This window comes from Rosa chinensis, unplaced genomic scaffold, assembly GCF_002994745.2.
Source record: "Rosa chinensis cultivar Old Blush unplaced genomic scaffold, RchiOBHm-V2 RchiOBHmChr0c05, whole genome shotgun sequence".
In the NCBI taxonomy this organism is placed as follows: Eukaryota; Viridiplantae; Streptophyta; class Magnoliopsida; order Rosales; family Rosaceae; genus Rosa; species Rosa chinensis.
The window spans coordinates 466,643-488,911 of NW_020126819.1; the positions used below are offsets into that span (position 1 = coordinate 466,643).

The 22,269-nt window shown below is 38.1% G+C and overlaps 1 non-coding gene across 1 annotated transcript; it reads left to right on the plus strand.

Moving 5' to 3' along the window:
• Nucleotides 1-12,003: 12,003 nt before the first annotated feature.
• LOC112181205 lies at nt 12,004-12,110 on the plus strand. Its single transcript, XR_002928721.1, has one exon. It is a non-coding gene; the product is annotated as a small nucleolar RNA R71 (small nucleolar RNA).
• The last annotated feature ends 10,159 nt before the right edge of the window (nt 12,111-22,269 follow it).

The following is a 22,269-nucleotide window of genomic DNA, read 5'->3' on the forward strand; positions in this document are numbered from 1 at the left end:
CCATTTTCACCTGAAAAACACTAACTAAGTTAAATTGATCAAGATAAATGGAATAACTTAGCAAAATATAGGGTTTAAACATTATAAACGTCGCATTTTATGCTCCTATCAAATTCCCCCACACTTAGCTTTTGCTAGTCCCTTAGCAAAATCAACATAACAAACCAAAAAGACTAAGACACAAAACAAAGAAACTAACGAAAATACTAAGTATAACAAATGAAAATCAAAGACTCAAGACTCAAAACAAACAAACATATAACACAAAAGACTTAAACGAAAATCAAAACCAAAAACAAAGACCAAGACGTTGACACACACAATGACCTCTAAGCCCTTTAACATATTGTCTCAGAAATCTCTTACTTTCAAGTCACTAAGATTAGCACTTAACCAAGCATCACATCTTCAAGATATTCAAGAGCTAATTACAAAATATAATCCACATATAAGCATGTAAGACTTGGGGGTAAACAATGGTGATGGGTGTAGCTCAACATATTTCAAACAAGTCATGATTCAAACCTCACATGGATATAACACTCTTTCTTCTCTCAGATTCAAGGCTCATGCTTAAAAGCTTATCACTCAAGTATATGTGAAAGATTAGCAAGTGTATCACATATGTATAAGAAACGAAATCTCACATATATTTTTTTTCAAAGATCTCATGAAAGATATCAACTACTTGCACAGATGAACCCAAGCCATAAGTTCAACAGTTATAACTCATCTCCACAGATCAAAGGCTGTCCCATCTTAAGGATCAAAGAGGTCTTACAATTCAAGGTTGTAATGGGGCCAAGGCTTAAGGTTAAAAGAAACGAAGGGATAGGAAAATCACAAAGTATCCTAAAAACCTAGTAGAGCACTTGTAGATGTAGAGAGACCATATTTCGAAATCCACCATGCATAGCAAACGTCAGGTCCTCCAGAGCTTTATAAAAGGGCCAAGTGCCATCATGTTGGGCCCATACTTCATTCTAACCTTCTTTTGAACAAGTGATTTGGACAAAGACCAAATTTTTCAACAATGGGCCTTCAATTTAAAACAAACTCCAAATTCACCAAGTATAGGGGACTAAAATCCATAAACATAAACAATAGCACATTTTTTCTTTAATTGCCGAAATATTCTTTCTTTCTTTTTTTACGATTTCATTTTTTTCTTTTTTCTTTTTTTTCATGGCAATTGCATACAAAAATTACATATGAACAAGTCTACCCCCACACTTGGACTTCTTCATGTCTTCAAAATCCTTCCTTGACGCCAAAACTCCAAGCAAAGTCTCAAAAATATGCTCCACTAAGTCTTTAGAACAAAGGGTACGGATATAACTATACTCAGGTTAAGAGTTAAGGAGTTTTGAGGGTGATGAAAGAAAAAGGCTCAATGTAGGCTCAAAATGGTTAAACTAGGGGAGTCCCACGACGGGCACAATTAGGGACACAGGCTATATTTGGCTATGGTGGTATAATCCTAAGTAAGTACCTTTATCCTTTCCAGAATCAGGGCCATATATTGATCATAAATGTCTCAACAAGCATAACAGTGAATTCTAGCATTCTTTAGTCCATCAAACTTAATCTATGGCAAGTAATCAATCAAGATGAAAGAATAATGAGATCAACAAAATCATCGTCAAGAAAATAAGAGTATACTTCATTTTTTCATTAATCACTCAACAAAGAAAGGGCACATGGCTCAAATTCTCACAAGGGTTATTATGAATCACAACTTATCTTCCACATGTTCATATTCTGTACCAAAGTTACGCATGCACCATATCTACTACACATTCATATGCTTTTCATAAATCATAATTAACCAAAGAATATCATCAAACATTATCTCAATCTTGTGATCCTCTTTTAGCCTTAATTTCAGAGATATAAGTTCATCCTAGACAGTTAAAAGGGCATCCTAAGACTCGATCACAAAACAACACAAAAACTAACATAAAACTGACGCAACAAACAAGCAAAAACGTTTTGGACTTAGGGATATTTCCCTTCTCCTTTCGGTAACTCCTTTGGAACATGACCAGGTGAAGAGAGGAACGATTTTGGCGGAGCTCAGCTCACTTGATTGACAGGGAACGAGACCCTTTGTCAGCACTTCTCATATCCAAACTGAACCTTAGATATCACATCCCATTGGATGCGCCTACGATGAAGAAGATATTTACCCAAAAATCATTTTGACTCTAACAATAAACAAACAAAGAAAACATAAAAGTATAAAAACCAAAACATAAAACACAAACCTAAAACAAAAGTTAACGCAAAATTTTTTTTTATTTTCTCATATTTCCGATTTTTTATTTTGTTTTCTTTTTATAACCACACAACTAGCTCCTAAAAACAAAGTGAAACGTTATACCCTTCCCCCACACTTAAATCATGCATTGTCCTCAATGTATAAACAAGTATAAAGCATACAAAGCATCAAACAAGCATGGAATAAGAGTTAACGCAAGAAACTTAAAAACATAGCAAAATTTGACGAAAATAAAGAGAAAGGGAGGAGTTCAAGAAAGTAAATCTGCGTTGATGGCTCCTCCACAGCTACGGATGAAATGGGTTGCCTCCCATGCAGCGCTTAATGTTTAAAGTCTGTCAGCCTAGACTTGCACCTTCATTTAGTCCTCTGGTTGTGGCGCATCCTGGAGGGGTACATCCTCCACATTATGTTCCACAAACGCCTCATAGTAAGGCTTAAGACGATGTCCATTGACCTTGAATTCCGCTTCAGTTGTCTGACTCTTTATCTGTATAGCACCATGAGGAAAGACATTAGTAACAATAAAAGGACCAACCCATCTAGAACGCAGCTTACCAGGAAAAAGTCTCAATCTAGAATGAAATAAAAGAACTTTTTGACCAACTACAAAGGTCTTTCCACGAATCATCTTATCATGAAAGGCCTTTGTCTTTTCCTTGTAAATCCGTGCACTATCATAGGCATCATTCCGAATTTCCTCAAGCTCATTGAGTTGCAACTTCCTATGAAGTCCAGCTTCATCTAAGTCCATGTTGAACGTCTTGACTGCCCACCAAGCTCTATGCTCCAACTCCACAGGTAAGTGACACGGTTTCCCATACACCAAACGAAATGGAGACATCCCAATTGGCGTCTTGAAAGCCGTCCTATATGCCCAAAGAGCATCCTCCAAACGTTGGCTCCAATCCTTCCTTGAAGGACCCACGGTTTTCTCTAGTATCCTCTTGATCTCTCTATTTGAAACTTCTGCTTGTCCACTAGTTTGAGGGTGATAAGGCGTTGAAACCTTATGTGTCACATGGTACTTCCGAAGCAAAGCCTCAATGGTCTTGTTGCAAAAGTGAGAACCTCCATCACTAATGAGTGCTCTAGGCATGCCAAACCTGTTAAAGATGTTAGACTTTATAAATGATACGCTCAAAGCAAGCATATAATTTAACCCTAGAAATATCATTAGTAGTATAAGCAAGTAGGGATCGTTCTATTCCGGGGATTGAGGGTACACCTGTCAATGTAGGACAATATAAACAATTAAAATAAAACAAAGTATAATATTTACATAATATAAACACAATTTACGATTTAGGGGAGGTTTTAGGTTTTGGTTTTCGAAAATTAAAAGAAAGAATAAAACTAAGTATAAACAAAAACACAAATACAAGAATGATATGTAAGAAACAAAGATTAAAACCGATTTCATGATTAAATTCGAATACAAACCTATATTGTTCTTCCAAGTCATGTGAAAGGAGTTGATCATGTGAAACATTCGAAAGCAAACGATTTCCCATATTTTACTTTTCAATGCTAATTAATCTAAATGAAAGCACATAGATTAATCCTATCAAACATGTAATCAAACCCTAGAAAGCTAGTCAATCATACATGTTCAACGCAAGAAGTTCAAGGAAAGGCTATCAACTCAAGTGTACAACTTAGTATGAATAAGTTCACCTAATTGCAATCCTCTTCAATTGAATTCGATTTTTGTCCAAAACCTTTACTACTTTGATTCAAGTTTACACAAAACGAAAAGTCGATTTCATGTTCTTAAACCTAGCACCAATTATATCAAAACCCTAAGTGTTTCGAACCACATAAGATTAAAATACAAAAGTTATCTATAAAGCAAACTCAATCGAACAATCACACATAAGCAACTTTGGAATCACAACATAGAAATCGAAAATCCTTAATCAATCATAAATTTTCAGAATATAAACCTTGTTCAAACATAAACGTTAACTAGAACAACATCCAACGAAATCAAACAAGGAGAATCAAAAGTGATTACAAGAAAGAAGGTTGAATTACACCGTGAATGGAGAGATGGATGAATAACTCGAATGATGAACTAATGAAACTCGAAAGCAAGCTTCAAAGTACACGGCTTCAAGGTGGAATGGATGATGATGCTCACGGCCTAAGCTTGCTTCTTCCTTCCTTGCTTGAAAACGCCAAAAGTTGCACTAGAGAATGGAGAGAGCTTCCGCGCGTAGAGAGAATTTTCTGAATTGTAAAGTGGTTGTTGGAACGTCTAGGGTGAGTGTATATATAGTGAACGGCATGTCTTGACTTCCAAGCTGTGAGTTTTCTGATTTATTTACCAAGGAATTAAATTAATAATTCCACATGCCTTCCACCAATGAGAAATTGCCAAGTAAGCCCTAGTGTGTCATCCAACCAATCATAAAACTCCAAGGAGATACCCTAATATATTCTTGCCGAAATTCCTTGAATATTTTCTGATTTTCTTCTTGATATTTCGGCCAAAACATGCTTAGGGTTTCTAGGAATGAACCTAGACGCAATTTGGTCTCTTTCTTGATTTCTTTCCTTAAACTCCACCCTAGAAAATCTCTTGCGTAATCTTTGATTCTTCCCTTGATTTTTCACGCCACTTTTGCCTCCTCCTTTTGATTTTCACGGCAATGCAACCCTAGGGTTTCCTCCATGCGTCACAAACCCTAATTCCATGGGCTTTTGATGGGCCTTGATCCATTTTGCCGAAAATCCATAGAGTTCTTGGGCCTCGTTGCTTCAACTTCAAGTCTTCTCATCTTCCAACGCAAAACTCATTATTTTTCCATTTCTTTTTCATGGTTGCGTTGGAAACTTGCTCGGAAAGCCTTCCTCCATTTCGCAGGGTTTCCTAGTTGGATTAGGAAAGCTTGTTTCTTCATTTCTGCTCAAATGTGTGGCCCAATTCTTCTCATATTCGTTCGTCTTGATGTTCGCAAGCTCCTCTTTCCATTCGTGCATTCATTTCCACTTTTTAGCTCGGAGGTCCTGAAAATAGAAACTAATATGAAAAAATGGAAACTTACCTAATTTAAAAAAATAGAAACTTTCTAAAATTGAGAAATGGAAAGTTTCTAAAAATGAAAAATAGAAACTTACTAAAAATGAGAAATGAGAAATGAGAAATGAGAAATGAAAAATGAGAAATGAGAAATGAAGACAAAAATGGAAACTTTCTACAATAAGGAACTTTCCCAATCAAAGAATGGAAACTTTCCCAAACAGGGATTTTTCAAGGAAATGGCGCAGAAAAATGTAGGGAAATGCAGTTAAAACGTCGCATTAAAATGCTCCTATCAATAAACTCTGCAACAACCTTAGAATCATTAGTCCTGGTGGCTTTCGCTTCCACCCACATGGAAACATAATCAACAGCTAAGAGAATATAGAGAAAACCATTAGATGAAGGAAAAGGTCCCATAAAATCAATACCCCAAACATCAAAAATTTCGACAATCATTATAGAATTTTGATAGGAGCATTTTAATGCGACGTTTTACTTGCTTTTCCCTGCATTTTCTGCGTTATTTCCTTAATAAAACCCTGTTTAGGAAAGTTTCCATTCTTTGATTGGGAAAGTTCCTATTTGTAGAAAGTTTCTATTTTTGTAGTTTTTATTTATCATTTTTAGTAAGTTTCCATTTTTAGTAGTTTCTATTTTTCATTTTTAGAAAGTTTCCCACTTTTCATTTTAGGAAAGTTTCTATTTTTCTTACTAGTTTCTATTTTCAGGTCCTTGTCACAAATGAGCTGAAACGAGCTCACAAATGGAGAGAGAAGCTAGCCAACGTTGGAGGGAGACAAGATGAAGTACAAAGGGAAGCACAAATGAGCAGAAATGAAGAAATGAAGCTTTCCTGGTCCAACCAGGAAACCCTGTCCAGAAAAGGAAAGCTTGCCAAAACAAGACTCTTGAGCCAACCATGAATGGAGATCGAATTAATGAAGTGACATGGCATGAGAGAAGCTTCTTGAAGACTCTAGATGATGACATGGCACAAAGGTGGCGCATGGAGGCCCAAGAACTCTCAAGACTTGTTGGATTTTCGGCAAATGGATCAAAAGCCCACAAAGCCCATGCAATTAGGGTTTGTGACGCAATGAAGAAACCCTAGAGATGTTTGCCGTCCAAAATGAAGAGAGAAACAAGGAAAATGACGTGGAAAATCAGAAATTAAAAGGATATTTTCTAGGGAGATTTTCTAGGGCTATTTTTATGGAAATTCATCAAGAGATAAACCCTAGAATATCTTTTGCCGTCTAAGCCAAGAGGAAAAGAAGGAAGTTGCCGTGTGAATTAAAAGAAAACCCTAGAGAATTCGGCAAGGAGATATTCAAGGGAGAAATAAAAGGAAAGAGAAAAAGGTGGAGACCAAGAAAAGCTCAAAAGAAGTCTAGATACATTCCTTAATTCCCTAAAGGAAGTTTGGCCGAATTGAACTACAAAAATCAGAATTATATCAAGGGAATTTCGGCAAGATTATTTAGGGAATTAAATGGAATTTTGTGATTGGTTGAACCACCTCATAGGGCTTATTTGGCAAGATATTATTGGAGGAAATTATGTGGAATTTTCAGATTAATTCCATAAGGTTTACACGGCTTGGAGAGCAAGTTGGCCGTCCCCTATATAACCTCCCCTCTTCTCAACGTTTTGGGGTTCCGAGTTCCACACTTTTGCATTTACACTTTGAGAAAAAAATCAGAAACTCTCTCTAGCCTAGCCGTGTTCATCTCCATCCTCTAGGGCAACCACGAAGTGCAAGCAAGGCCAAGGAAGAAGAAGACAAGCCGTGCACATCATCCATCACCATCCTTGAAGATTGCTTTCGAAATTCAAGAGACCATTCATCACTTCATTCATCTCATCTTCATCACGGTGTAATCCGATTCTCCTTGTACCTTTGCTTTGTATTTTCGTTGGTTTTGCCTTAGTTGACACATATGTATGAACAAGTGTTGTTTTCTGAAATTTTATGATTAATTGTTAATTTTCAGATTCATATATTGCGATTTATGGTTGCTTTTGTGTGAGTGTTTGATTAAATTTGCATGATAGAAATCTTTTGTATGATTATCTTGAATGGTTCGAAACATTTAGGGTTCTTATGTGATTGTTGCTACGAATTTGAGAACATGAATCAACTTTTTGGTTTTGTGTTCTTGAATCGATAAGTAGTAAAGGTTTTGTACAAAAACCGAATTTAATCAAAGAAGATTGCAATTAGGTGGACTTTTTCATACTAAGTTGCACATTTGAGTTGATAGCCTTTCTAGGTGTTTATTGCGTTAAACATGACATGATTGACTAGCTTTCTAGGGCTTGATTGCATGTTTGATAGAATTAATCTAGGTGCTTTCACTTAGGTTAATTAGCATTGAAAGTAAAATATGGGAAATTGTTTGCTTTTGAACGTTTCACATGATCAACTCCTCTTGCATGACTATGATGAACAATGATGAACTTGAATTAATTTTAATCATGAGTTTCGACTTTGATCTTTGTTCTTGCATTCCATTTGTATTTTTATGTTTTTGCATTTTAATTATTTAGGTAACTTAGATTTTATTTTCGGAAATTAAAACCAAAAACCAAAAACTCCCCCCTTTTCGTAAATATGTCTATATTTTGTAAATATTATACTTTGTTTTAATTTTAATTGTTTAATTGTTTGACAATGACAGGTGTACCCTCAATCCCCGGAATAGAACGATCCCTATTTACTTTATACTACTAATGACATTTCAGGGTTAAATTGGTCGCTCAACAAAAGCGACATCAAATTTAGAGGCATTTGATCTCTAGGTCCTAAATTTCCAGTTCGTTGGCACCTATCACATGTCATACAAAATTCATATGCATCTTTAAACAAAGTAGGCCAAAAGAAACCAGATTCCAACACCTTCCTAGCAGTTCTATCAAAGCCAAAATGACCACCACATTGTTTAGAATGACAAAACTCAAGTATAGCTTTTTGTTCATTATTAGGCACACATCTCCTTATCAGTTGATCAGAACAATATTTCCACAAATAAGGATCATCCCAAACATATTGTCTAGCTAAATTCTTAAGTCTATCACGTTGTGCATATGTCATATCATTAGGAAATGTTTTAGATACCAAGTAATTAACAATATCAGCATACCAAGGCACACTTACCTGGATTCCGAAGAGTTGTTCATCCGGAAACATCTCCACTAAGGGTATGGCGTCTTCCTCACTCACTAGTCTACTCAAGTGGTCAGCTACAACGTTCTCTGTGCCCTTCTTATCCTTGATCTCAACATCAAACTCTTGAAGCAAGAGTATCCAACGAATTAGCCTAGGTTTTGCCTCCTTTTTTGACATCAGGTACCTTAAAGCTGCATGATCAGAATAAACAATAACTTTAGTACCCAATAAATATGAACGAAATTTCTCTAAGGCAAAAACAACAGCTAAAAGTTCTTTTTCAGTGGTAGAGTAATTGAGTTGAGCATCATTAAGGGTCCTGGACGCATAATAGATTGCATAGGGCTTCTTGTCCTTCCTTTGTCCTAGCACGGCCCCAACTGCATAGTCTGATGCGTCACACATGATCTCAAAGGGAAGAGACCAATCTGGAGGAAGCATGATGGGAGCAGACGTCAGGAGTTCCTTTAATGTGTTGAACGCAACTTTACAATCCTCTTTGAATTCAAACGCCACTTCCTTTTGTAGAAGACGACATAGAGGCCTAGAAATCTTGGAGAAGTCCTTGATGAATCGCCTGTAGAAACCTGCATGTCCAAGAAAAGAGCGGACCTCCCTCACACTTGTGGGGTATGGTAAGTGCTTAACAAGATCTACTTTAGCTTTATCAACTTCTATTCCACGTTTAGAAACAATATGCCCTAAGATACCTTGTTTCACCATAAAGTGACATTTTTCCCAATTAAGCACAAGATTAGTCTCTTCACAACGCCTAAGTATTAATTCTAAGTTATTTAAGCAATCATCAAAGTCTTTACCAAAAACCGAAAAGTCATCCATAAAAACTTCAATTATTCTCTCGATAAAATCAGAAAAAATACTTACCATGCATCTTTGAAACGTACCTGGAGCATTGCAAAGTCCAAAGGGCATCCTTCTGTAGGCAAACGTCCCAAAGGGGCATGTGAATGTCGTTTCTCTTGATCCTCATTAGCAATGGCGATTTGGTTGTACCCAGAATACCCATCCAAAAAGCAATAAAACTCATGGCCAGCTAACCTCTCAAGCATCTGATCAATGAATGGCAAAGGGAAGTGATCCTTTCTAGTAGTGGCGTTGAGCTTCCTATAGTCGATACAAACCCGTTGTCCAGTCACAGTTCTCTGAGGCACTAACTCATTCTCTGCATTCTTCACAACTGTGATCCCAGATTTCTTTGGCACAACTTGAACTGGTGAAACCCACTTAGAGTCTGAGATAGGGTAGATGACGCCACAGTCAAGAAGCTTGATGACTTCTTTCTTTACGACCTCCATCATAGGTGGGTTCAAACGTCTTTGAGCCTCCCTAGTTGGCTTGGCTCCCTCCTCAAGCAGAATTCGATGCACACAAGTAGTAGGGCTAATTCCTTTAATATCCGCTAAAGTCCAACCGATTGCAGTCTTGTGCTTCTTAAGCATCTCCACCAATCTATCCTCTTGAGTTGACGTTAAAGATGATGAAATGATGACAGGTAAAGTTTCGTTTCCTCCCAAGTAAGCATACTTCAAGTGATCGGGTAATTGCTTAAGTTCCAAAGTAGGTGCCTGAATCACTGAAGGTAAAGGTTTATTAGTAGAGGGAGAAATAAACACAGAAGAAACATTACCTAGCTCAAATGGTGTTGCCTCAAGAAAAGCAACATGTTCCATGATAGCATCACTATGAATAGCCGTGAGCTCCTCCTTAAGGATGGTAGAGTCATCCTTCATCATTCCAACGCCATGGGCAATGGTTGAACCCAAAGTATCCTCATTCATCATCTCCATGAATTTCTGCGCAAGTTCATCAAGTATATCAATAGAAAAACATGATGAAAAGTCAACCCAAGGATACCTCATTGCTTCAAAGATGTTGAAGCCAACAATTTCACCATCGAACTCCATTGTCAATGAGCCAGAATATACATCAATTTTAGTCCTAGCCGTCCTCATGAAGGGGCGGCCTAGCAACAATGGCGTTCCACTTTTAGGGGACTCCTCCATCTCTAGAACATAGAAGTCAGCTGGAAAGATTAGCTCACCAACCTGCACAAGTACATCCTCAACTAACCCCTTAGGGTATGCATTAGATCGATCTGCCAATTGAATAATAACATTATCATGCTTAAGTTCACCTAGACCTAGAGTTTCATAAACAGAGTAAGGCATGACATTTATAGAAGCCCCTAAGTCTAGCATGGCATTTTCGAATTTACTTGTTCCAATAACACAGGGGATAGAGAAACTTCCTGGATCCTTACACTTTTCTGGCATTCTACGTTGAAGCACAGCTGAGACATTCTCACTTACCTTCACCACTTCTTTCTCACGGTTTTGTCTCCTTGTGGTGCAAAGCTCCTTCAAGAATTTGGCATACTTAGGGATTTGCTTAATGGCCTCAAGGAGAGGAATGTTGATTTGCACTTTCTTAAAAGTTTCCAAGATGGCCTTTTCGGCCTCATCCTTCTTGGACTTAGCATATCTGCTTGGGAAAGGCAAAGGAGAAGAAGATGGATTAGTAATAACCGAATTGAAAGAGTTAGAAACTTGTCCTTTAGGTTTCGGTTCTGCAGTAGGAGGTGTCACATGAGCCTTAGACGTTGCAGGGTCATCCTCCTCCTCTAAAATGGACGTTGAGATCTTTTTGGGAGGCGTTGGAGGATCTACAAGGGTCTTACCACTCCTTGTAGTGACGACTTTGGCTTGCTCAAAGTGAGGATTTGGGATGGTACCACTTGGTAGCTTACCTTGCTCATGAAACTTACCCATAAACTCCACAACTTGACTCATTTGCTTCTTCATCTCATTCACATCCGTAGATATAGCATTGATTTGATTCCCATGATGAGTTTGACCTGCAATTAAAGCTTGAGTAGACTTAGTTAGAGTTCGGATTAATTCATCATTAGAAGAAGAAGAAGAAGCATTTGAATTAAAATTTGAATTGAAAGGAGTAGGGTTAGGAGGTTGAGGCTTTTGATAAAAGCCTTGAGGACGTGGTTGGAAGCCTTGAGGTGCACTTTGAACGTTCTCATTGTCCTTCCAACGAAAATTAGGGTGATCCCTCCATCCAGGATTGTAAGTATTCGAATATGGATCATTCCTAGGACGTTGGTACCCTTGTTGGAAACCTATGGCGTTGACACCTTCTTGTCCTCCTTCCTCCATGAGTTGAGGGCATTGGTTAGACGCATGCCCTTGCATAGAACAAACTCCACACACCATGACTTGTCCATGTGATCCCTGGGACACAAGAGAAGTAAGTTTGTTAATTTTATCCTCCAGTTGAGCTAAAGTACTTACCTCATGGACCCTTTCACGTGTGGTGGTGGATTTGGGCCTAGAGCTTCCATATTGTTGTTGATTCAAGGCCCTATTCTCAATAAGGATCATTCCAGCTGCAGGCTCCTTGTCAACAAACGATCCACCAGAAGCTGCATCTAGCATGTCTCTTTCCAAGTTGGTGAGTCCATCATAAAAACAAGTGAGCAAGGTCTCATCCTTCATGCCATGTTGAGGGCATTGAGTGGTGAGAGACTTGAACCTTTCATAGTAATCTGCGTAGGACTCATCTTGCCCTTGTTGGATTCCACTTATCTTCTTCCTAAGCATGATGATGCGAGATGTAGGGAAATACTTCTCAAGAAACGCCTTCATCATATCAGCCCAAGATGTAATCCGTCCACTTGGCAACTCATAAAGCCATTGCTTTGCCTTGTCAGCCAACGAAAATGGGAAGGCCTTCAACTTCAAAATATGCTCATCAGCTCCTTGAGGCTTCATGCTAGTGCAGATGAACTGAAATTCCATCAAGTGGTTGTTGGGATCTTCCATAGAGAGTCCATGGAATGTAGGAAGACGATGAAGTAGCCCAGACTTCAATTCAAAATCAGCTGTTGCCCCCTCAGCTGCAGCAGGGTAGGTTATACAAGTTGGAACGCCACCAGGTGGGATCACAGATGTAGAGAGTTGCCTGATGGTGAGAGCCATTGGTGGTGGTGGTGGTTGAATGACTAAGAGTGCACGAGGTGATTGAGGTGGCGTTTGGTGAGGTGATGGAACAACTGAAGTGTCAGAAGCTTCTGATCCTCCCTCTACTCTATTCCCTTCACTATCTAATTGAAGCTCACGAAATTGAAGTGGAGTGGTAACTTGGACGTCAAAGAGATCCGAGTTTTTCTTAAGCTTTTCAATTCGTGCTTGAATGACGTGGAGGGGCGTTTTGGTGTACTTGGGTGGTTCAGACGATCCAGACATTCATTGATCTGTAGTAGAACAAAAGAATAATGTTAGTAAGGTATAAACATGACGTGGACCAAGGTACACACATTAAAACGTCACATATACAAGTATACACATGGTCAACGAAAATTATAGTGGTTAGTTACAATCTTCTACAACTTTCGAATTAATCAATTTCAATAAGAGTTTTGCAAGTCAAGGTTTGGACGTGCGGCCCAGAGATTCTAATGTTAATACAAGTCTCCCCCCCTTTATCTTTTGGTAACTCTTTTGGCACAGAGCCAGGTAGTAGAGGAACGATTTTGGCGGAGCTACTCCCACATAGTGGTTTTGGCCCTCTTGTAAGCACTTCTCGTATCCAATCAACCTAGACACCCTGTGTTACTAAGGTGCGCCGCAGAGATAAAAGGAGTTGCTTGACAAGTATTAATAAAAGAACTCTCACCTATTCCGTTATGACTCACATCCTTCTTACCAAAACCAATTCTTTCAAAAATTGTCTAAGTGTATGACTTCAATAAGACATAATGAACCATTGTTTTGGATGTGCGGCCCAAGTCCTTGCCTCTACACATATTTCTTCTCAAATCCTTTGGGCAACCTTACTGAAATGGCCAGTGCGGGGGAGGACGAACACGAGAGGTAGAAACCATTTTGGCACAAGCTACTCCCACATAGTGGTTTAGGCTCGTTTGATTGCACTTCTGGATTCAAAACCCATCATGGACGTTGTCCCCTTCCTAGTCACCATTTCACATAGGCTATACTTACTTAGATAAGAAAAGGCCTAAGTGCAAGACATTTTTCAAGTGTTAACAAAAGCCGCCCTCAACCTTAAAAGACCTGAATCAGGTGCTAATAAGAGGTTAAGGCTAGTATCAACAAACGAGACTTCACCTATTCCATAATAGTTCAAAATCCCTTACCAAAATCATACCTTAGTGGCGTTTTTATCACATGAAGACTTTTCAATCCCCGGCAACGGCGCCAAAAATTGATACGTGCAAAAGCAATCGCCAATTTAAACCCTGAAAAATGTAGTTGTTAGTATAGAATAAGCAGGGATCGTTCAAGCCGGGGATTGAGGGTGCTAACATGTGAGAAACAAATTAAAGACAAGAATATACAAATTTACAAGTTTCACGAAAATTAGAATTTTTACAAGTACAAGCATGCATAGATTTTCGAAACAACAAATGAACAACAAAGAATTAGAGAGCACACATACATGTGTCACGAATTAGAGAGTAAGGAATGAGAGAATAACAAAATATACAAGTATATATAGACATAGATTTCGAAAGAAAGAGAGAATTTGAGTTAGAAAAGGTTTTGGGAATCCTACTCCTATTTATACACAATTTACAAGTCCATATCATATTAGAAAACCATATACAACAAGGATTCCTAGTTATATACTAATTAGGATTACTTAATTACTAAGAAAACAAATTGTTGACCAAGTCAAACATTAAATCCTAAGTCAAAACTAACTCTAACTACTTTCCCTAAAATTTAGGAACCTATCCCTTAAATTAAGGAGACCTAACAAACTCATAACAAACTCCTAAAAAACACTAAAACTAAAACAAACACATATTTACTATTCACGGACTCACTATTCACGAAATTAAAAACATTTATTATTATTATTATTATTTTTTTTTATTTAACTAGATTAACATGCTACCTAAAAATCTAAGTTAATTTTATTTATTTACACAAACAAGAAAACATAAAGATGGGGGGTTTTTGAAGATCAAAATATAAAATTTCGAAAACATTAAAAGATTAAAAACAAGAAAACATTTTATTTACATAGGTGGGAAAAGAAGAATTTTTGGAAAACAATTCATCAAGAACAATCAAGAACAACATATTCATGCATCCCTTAATCTTTATTAATTGCCAAGAACACCATCAATCAAGACACAAAGATCAAAGCAACCAATGTCCCTTTAAACTTTCTTTCTTATGTGAATCGAAATAGCAAAGCACTAGACCAATTTATTTCGAAAAGTAGACATCACACATACGTTGAAAATCCGTTTTCAAATCATTAAGTTCAAGAAAGAATTGATGAACATGCAAATCCAAGCACTCAAAGCAAGTCAATTCATCACATGCATAATCTGATTTCGACTCAAAGCAAGCCTTTACTACTTATTTCGAATTAAGGTTCACAAAGCATCAACCCTAATTACTAGCAAGTTACATGCAAGTCATCCTAATTGTTTGTCAGACTTAGTAAATCGTTAACATGTAATGAAGCATAAAACCAGATTATTATTCTTTCAATTCGGCAACTAAGCAAGATCAAGAACACATAAACACATCAATCATGAAAAGAACCATCTAAATTGCATCCAAAAATCAGTTTGTCACATCATAGTTTCGGTTTAAACAACAGAAATTCCAAAGCAGAAATGATTTTCTCCTCACAAGTGTCTTTCAACTTGTCCTCTGAGATGGTGACGCCTTCCTTTGTATAGCCTACCCCTCTCTCAAGGGTAGTGACTAGGGTATCCTCATGCATAACATCAAACATTTTCTGCGCAAGTTCATCCAAAATGTCAACAGAAAAACAATCATTAACCTCTAGGGGATACCTCATGGCTTCAAAGATGTTAAAGCCAATAATGTCACCATCGAACTCCATCGTAAGAGAACCTTCATACACATCAATCTTCGTCCTAGCTGTCCTTAAGAAAGGGCGTCCCAAAAGCAATGGAGTGGAACTTACAGGGGAGTCCTCCATTTCCAATACATAAAAATCAGCTGGGAAGATAAGATGGTTAACCTGTACAAGCACATCCTCCAACAAACCTCTAGGGTATGCAGTGGATCTGTCAGCTAACTGAATGATAACATTGTCAGATTTAAGTTCCCCTAGACCTAGGGTTTCATAAACAGAATAGGGCATAACATTAACAGATGCACCTAGGTCTAGCATAGCATTCTTAAATCTAGAGTTACCAATAGTACACGGAATAGTAAAGCTTCCAGGATCCTTACACTTTGGAGGAATCTTCCTCTGAATCAGGCAGAGACATTCTCACTTACCTTTACCACCTCCTTTTCACGGTTTACCCTCCTAGTAGTGCAAAGCTCTTTGAGGAACTTGGCATACTTAGGGACTTGCTTGATGGCCTCTAGGAGGGGTAAGTTTACTTGCACCTTCTTGAAAGTTTCCAAGATAGCTTGGTCACTTTCATCCTTCTTAGATTGGGCAAACCTGCGTGGGAAGGGCATGCAAGAAGAAGAAGGGTTAGCAATAACCGAATTCGATAAGTTAGAATTATTACCTTTTATTTCCGGTTTTGCCTTTAAAGATGAGGATGCCTTAGTCTCTTCCGTTGACGTTGCAGGGTCCTTCTCAATACCCAACTTGGTGGGTTCTTGGTCTTCCTCAATCTCTATGCTCATTTGGACCTTCTTGGGTTGCTTGGGTGGATCCACAAATGGTCTTCCACTCCTCGTAGTCACAACTGATGCATTCTCCACATTACCCTTAGGGTTAGGTATTGTGCCACTAGGAAGCTTCCCAGTCTCATGAATCTTGCTCATGAAGTCCACAACTTGGCCCATCTGTTTCTTAAGATCTGCAATATCCTTAGTGTGGGTCTGTTGTCCTTGAATCAAAGCTTGAGTAGAGTTTGTCAAGGCTTGGGTGGAACTAGTCAAAGCTTCCAACGTTTTGTCATAGTGAGACATTGAAGGTCCTGAGTTCTGTTGAGGAGGAGGCATGTAGGGCCTTTGAAAAGATGATCCTTGGAATGAAGGCCCTTGAGGACGTTGGAAGTTCCCACCAAGAGGATTCTGAACGTTATCATTGTTGGTCCACTTGAAGTTGGGATGGTCCCTCCATCCTGGGTTGTAAGTATTGGAGTAAGGGTCATGTCTAGGACGTTGAAGTCCTCCTTGGTATCCTCCTTGATATCCTCCAATAGCATTTGCAGATTCCCATCCTCCATTCTCATTAAGTTGAGGGCACTGATCTGTAACATGCCCTTGCATAGAGCATACCCCACAAGCTATTGTTGCACTTGGTCCCTTGGAACTTACCACTTGATTCATGAGAAGAGTAAGCTTATTCAGTTGGTCTTCAATGGCAGTATTCTTGCTCACCTCATGCACCCTACGAATAGAGTGTCCTACCCCCTCATATTGTTGGGAATTCAAGGCACGATTAGCTATAAGCTCCTTCCCAACTGCAGGTGACTTATCCACAAAAGCTCCTCCAGCTGCAGCATCCAACATTTGCCTTTCCAAGGGTAAGAGTCCTTCATAGAAACATGTGAGTAGGGTCTCATCCTTCATTTGATGTTGAGGACATTGTGCAAGTAAGGAATTGAACCTCTCATAGTAAGCAGCATAGGACTCATCATGGGCTTGCTCTATTCCACTGAGCTTCTTTCTAAGTGTGATGACCTTAGAAGCTGGGAAGTATTTTTCCAAGAAGGCCTTTCTCATTGTTTCCCATGATGTGATACGTCCTGCAGGGAGTTCATATAGCCAATCCTTGGCTCTATCAGCTAGAGAGAATGGAAATGCTCTCATCTTCAGAAGATTCTCATCAGCTCCTTGTGGTTGCATGTTTGCACAAACAGATTGAAATTCTCGAATATGCTTGTTAGCATCCTCCATATTAAGTCCATGGAAGATAGGGAGCTTGTGCAACAATCCACTCTTAAGCTCGAACTCTACCTGTCTTCCAGCTGCAGGGGCAGGGTATACTATGCCTGTAGGGGGTCCTCCTTCAACAGTTGCGGTGGAGAGTTCCCTAATAGATGCCATTCTCTCTTCTTCGACTTCTTCAGGTGGTGGTGAAGGTGGTGGTGTAGAGTTGGACGAAATCACAGGTGAAGGTGAACGTGAAGGAGGAGATGGACTTGGTGTAGGTGATGTAGACTCCTCAGAAAAGTAAGTCCGCTTCCCTTGCTCGTTAAATGTGTACTCTTTGTATGTTGAAGGGGAAGGGCTTGTGTGCTCAAGAAGTGAAGGACCCTTCAAGCGAGCGAGCCTTGCTTCAATTTCCTTTAGTGTAGAGGATCTAAAAGGCTCGGTCATTCATAGGAATCCTGAACATCATCAAAATTCAAAGAAGTTAGCAAAGTATAAAGTGAGTTAATTACAAATTAGTGATTTATACATCAACCTTACTATTCACGAGTCACTATTCACAAGTTACTATTCACGACTTTACTATTTATGATTTATACAAGTATAAAAAGAAGTATAAATTACAAACTATCCACAATCTTTTCACAAATAAACCACGTAAGAAGTTTATACAAGTATAAAATGTACAAAACACATAATTTACAAGTGGAGGTTATGTTCAAGTATCTTATTATCTTTACAAAATAAAGTTAATATCTCAATTGATTACAAGTTGTAAGTCGAGCCCAATAGAAACCACTACCATTGGTGAGATACGATCTAGGGATAGTCGCCTAGACATAAGTCACTTTCCTTTGTTTCAGAAGGCTAGATGGCCAGATTAAGAGGTAAGTGAGAGGGAGGACTCATTTTGGTGACACTACGGAGGCTACTCCCTCATTGAGGTTTAGGCCCCTATTGGCTACTCCCACATTGTGGTTTAGGCACAGTCTATAGTATCTCTGAGATCCAAATTGAACCCATCACCCAGGGTCTCAACTTAAGACACCACCTATATGCCCCTTACTCAGCTTGAAAAGAACTCATGTGTTAGACAGTTCTCCAAATGTTAATAAAAGCCGCCCTCAACTTCAAAAGACCTTAGAAATGCACTAATGAAGGGTTAAGGCTAATATTAACAAAAGGGCCCTTATCTACTCATACGATTTTACACACTTATAACAATCAAGAATTTAACAATATTTACAATTAATTCTTTTCTTTTCTTTTGTTTAACAAGATTAGACACATTTTACACAAATTCTTTCAAACAAAACGTCACAAACACATTTTTTTTTTTTCCTTTTTTTTTATTTTTTTTATTTTTTTACGAAAATACTTACAAGTAATTGTTTTCTTTGCTTTTCTTTACAATTATTTTCAACACTTAGGTACGGGAACAGGGAGTCTCGATGTGCAATGGGACTGAAACAGCTACCCTTTTCAAGACTATGTTTAATCCAATATACCTTAGTGAATCACAACATTTTCACTCGTTATGTATATTATTGATTTCAAATTAAATTCCAAGCGGTAAATCAAGAGGACGTGCGGCCCAAGTATAGTCGTCTAGACACCAAGTCTCTCCTACATCCTTTGGGCAACCTTACTGAAATGGCCAGGTAGGGGAGGGCGACCACGAGAGGTAGGATCCATTTTGGCATAGGCTACTTCCTCATTGAGGTTTACGCCCATTTGTAAGCACTTCTGAATCCAAGAACCAGTCATGAGCGTTGTCCCCTTCCTAGACACCATCCCACATAGGCTATACTTACTTGGATATAAAAGGTTCTAAGTGTGAAGACAGTTCAATGAATGTTAATAAAAGCCGCCCTCAACCTTAAGGGACCTGGACTAGGTACCAATAAGGGGTTTAGGCCAATATTAATAAACACGACTTCACCTATTCCTTCTTTAATTTACAACTTACAATAAAAATTCGTATTCAACAATATAAACAACAACCTAAGTAACTAATTTTCGACAATTACAAAATAATTAACAAGTAATTTTTTTTTTTTTTTTTTTCGAATACAACATATAAACAAAACAAATATTCACATATTTAGCAAGTGATTTTTCAATCCCCGGCAACGGCGCCAAAAATTGGTGTCGCTTTTGTTGAGCGACCAATTTAACCCTGAAATGTCATTAGTAGTATAGAATAAATAGGGATCGTTCTATTCCGGGGATTGAGGGTACACCTGTCATTATCAAACAATTAAATAATTAAAATTAAAACAAAGTATAATATTTACAAAAATATAACAAAATATATACATATTTACGAAATTAGGGGGATTTTTGGTTTTGATTTTCGGAAATTAAACTAAGTAAAGAAAACAATTAAAATGCAAAAACATAAAAATGCAAATGAAATGCACGAACAAAGATCAAATCGGAATTTATAATCAAAGTTAATTCAAGTTCATCATTGTTCATCATAGTCATGCAAGAGGAATTGATCATGTGAAACGTTCTAAGCAAACAATTTCCCATATTTTACTTCAATGCTAATTAACCTAAGTGAAAGCACCTAGATTAATTCTATCAAACATGCAATCAAACCCTAGAAAGCTAGTCAATCATGTCATGTTCAACGCATTAAGCATCTAGAAAGGCTATCAATTCAAATGTGCAACTTAGTATGAAAAAGTTCACCTAATTGCAATCTCCTTTGATTAAATTTCGGTTTTTGTACAAAACCTTTACTACTTGTTGATTCAAGAACACAAAACCAAAAAGTTGATTCATGTTCTCAAATTCGTAGCAACATTCACATAAAAACCCTAAATGTTTCGAACCATTCAAGATTATCATACAAACGATTTCTATCATGCAAATTCAATCAAACACTTACACAAAAGCAACCATAAATCACAATATATGAATCTGAAAATTAACAATTAATCATAAAATTTCAGAAATCAATACTTGTTCATACATAAGTGTCAACTAAGGCAAACCAACGAAAATTACAAAGCAAAGGTACAAGGAGAATCGGATTACACCGTGATGAAGATGAGATGGATGAAATGATGATGTGGTCTCTTGAATTTCGAAAGCAATCTTCAAGGTGGAGGGTGGATGGTATGCACGGCTTGTCTTCTTCTTCCTTGGCCTTGCTTGCACTTCGTGGTTGCCCTAGAGGATGGAGAGGAGCACGGCTAAGCTAGAGAGTTTTCTGAATTAGTTCTCAAGTGTAGAACGTAAAAAATGGAACTAGGAACTTCTTGACGTTGAGAGAAGAGAGGAATATATAGGGGACGGCTTCTAGGTCTTCAAGCCGTGTAAAACCCTAGAGAAACTCACGGCAATAGCTTGCTTCCTCCACATAATTTCCTCCAATGATTTCGTGCCACATAAGCCCTATGAGGTGGTGCAACCAATCACAAAATTCCAGAATTAATTCCCTAAATAATCTTGCCGAAATATATAGAGATATTTTCTGATTTCCTTCACCAATTTCGGCAACAATATATTTAGAGAATAAAGGGGGACGAACCTAGACTCCTTTGAGAGCTTTTTGTGTTCAACACATATTCTCTTTCCTTTAAAAGCTCCCTAAGAAATCTCCACGAAATCTCTCTTGAATTTCTGATTTTCCACACGGCAAAACCCTAGTTTCTCTCTTCATTATCCCTTGGCCGAATTCTCTAGGGTTTCTCTTTTATTTTGCACGGCAATTCCTTGTTTCTCTCTTGCTTGGACGGCTAGGAGTCTCTAGGGTTTATCTCTTGATTTATTTCCATAAAAATAACCCTAGAAAATCTCCTTTTAATTTCTGATTTTCTTGGACGCCACCTCCTTGTTTCTCTCTTGCAAATTCACGGCAACAACAACTTTAGTGCTAGGGTTTGCGTCACAAACCCTAGTTCCATGGGCTTTGGTGGGCTTTTATCCAATTAGCCGAAAATCCAACAAGTCTTGAGAGTTTTTGGGCCTCCATGCGTCACTTCTATGCTATGTCATCTTCCAACGTCACAACACTTTATTTTTCCATTTCTTTTTCATAGTAACGTTGGAAACTTCATTGGTGGGCTTTCCTCATTTTCGCAGGGTTTCCTGGTTGGACCAGGAAAACTCTTTTTCTTCATTTCTGCTCATTTCTGTGGCTCATTGTTCTTCATCTTTGCTCCCCTTGGTGATCGCAAGCTCCTCTTTCCATTTGTGAGTTCATTTCCACTTTCTAGCTCGGAGGTCCTGAAAATAGAAACTAGTAAGAAAAATAGAAACTTTCCTAAAATGAAAAATGGCAACTTTCCTAAACTGAAAATGGAAACTTTCTAAAAAATGAAAAATAGAAATTACTGAAAATGGAAACTTACTAAAAATGATAAATAGAAACTACAAAAATAGAAACTTTCTACAAATAGGAACTTTCCCAATCAAAGAATGGAAACTTTCCTAAACAGGGTTTTATTAAGGAAATAACGCAGAAAATGCAGGGAAAAGCGAGTAAAACGTCGCATTAAAATGCTCCTATCAGGAAGATAAGATGGTTAACCTGTACAAGCACATCCTCCAACAAACCTCTAGGGTATGCATTGGATCTGTCAGCTAGCTGAATGATAACGTTGTCAGATTTAAGTTCCCCTAGACCTAGGGTTTCATAAACAGAGTAGGGCATAACATTAACAGATGCACCTAGGTCTAGCATGGCATTCTTAAATCTAGAGTTACCAATAGTACAAGGAATAGTAAAGCTTCCAGGATCCTTACACTTTGGAGGAATCTTCCTCTGAATCAGGGCAGAGACATTCTCACTTACCTTTACCACCTCCTTTTCACGGTTTACTCTCCTAGTAGTGCAAAGCTCTTTGAGGAACTTGGCATACTTAGGGACTTGCTTGATGGCCTCTAGGAG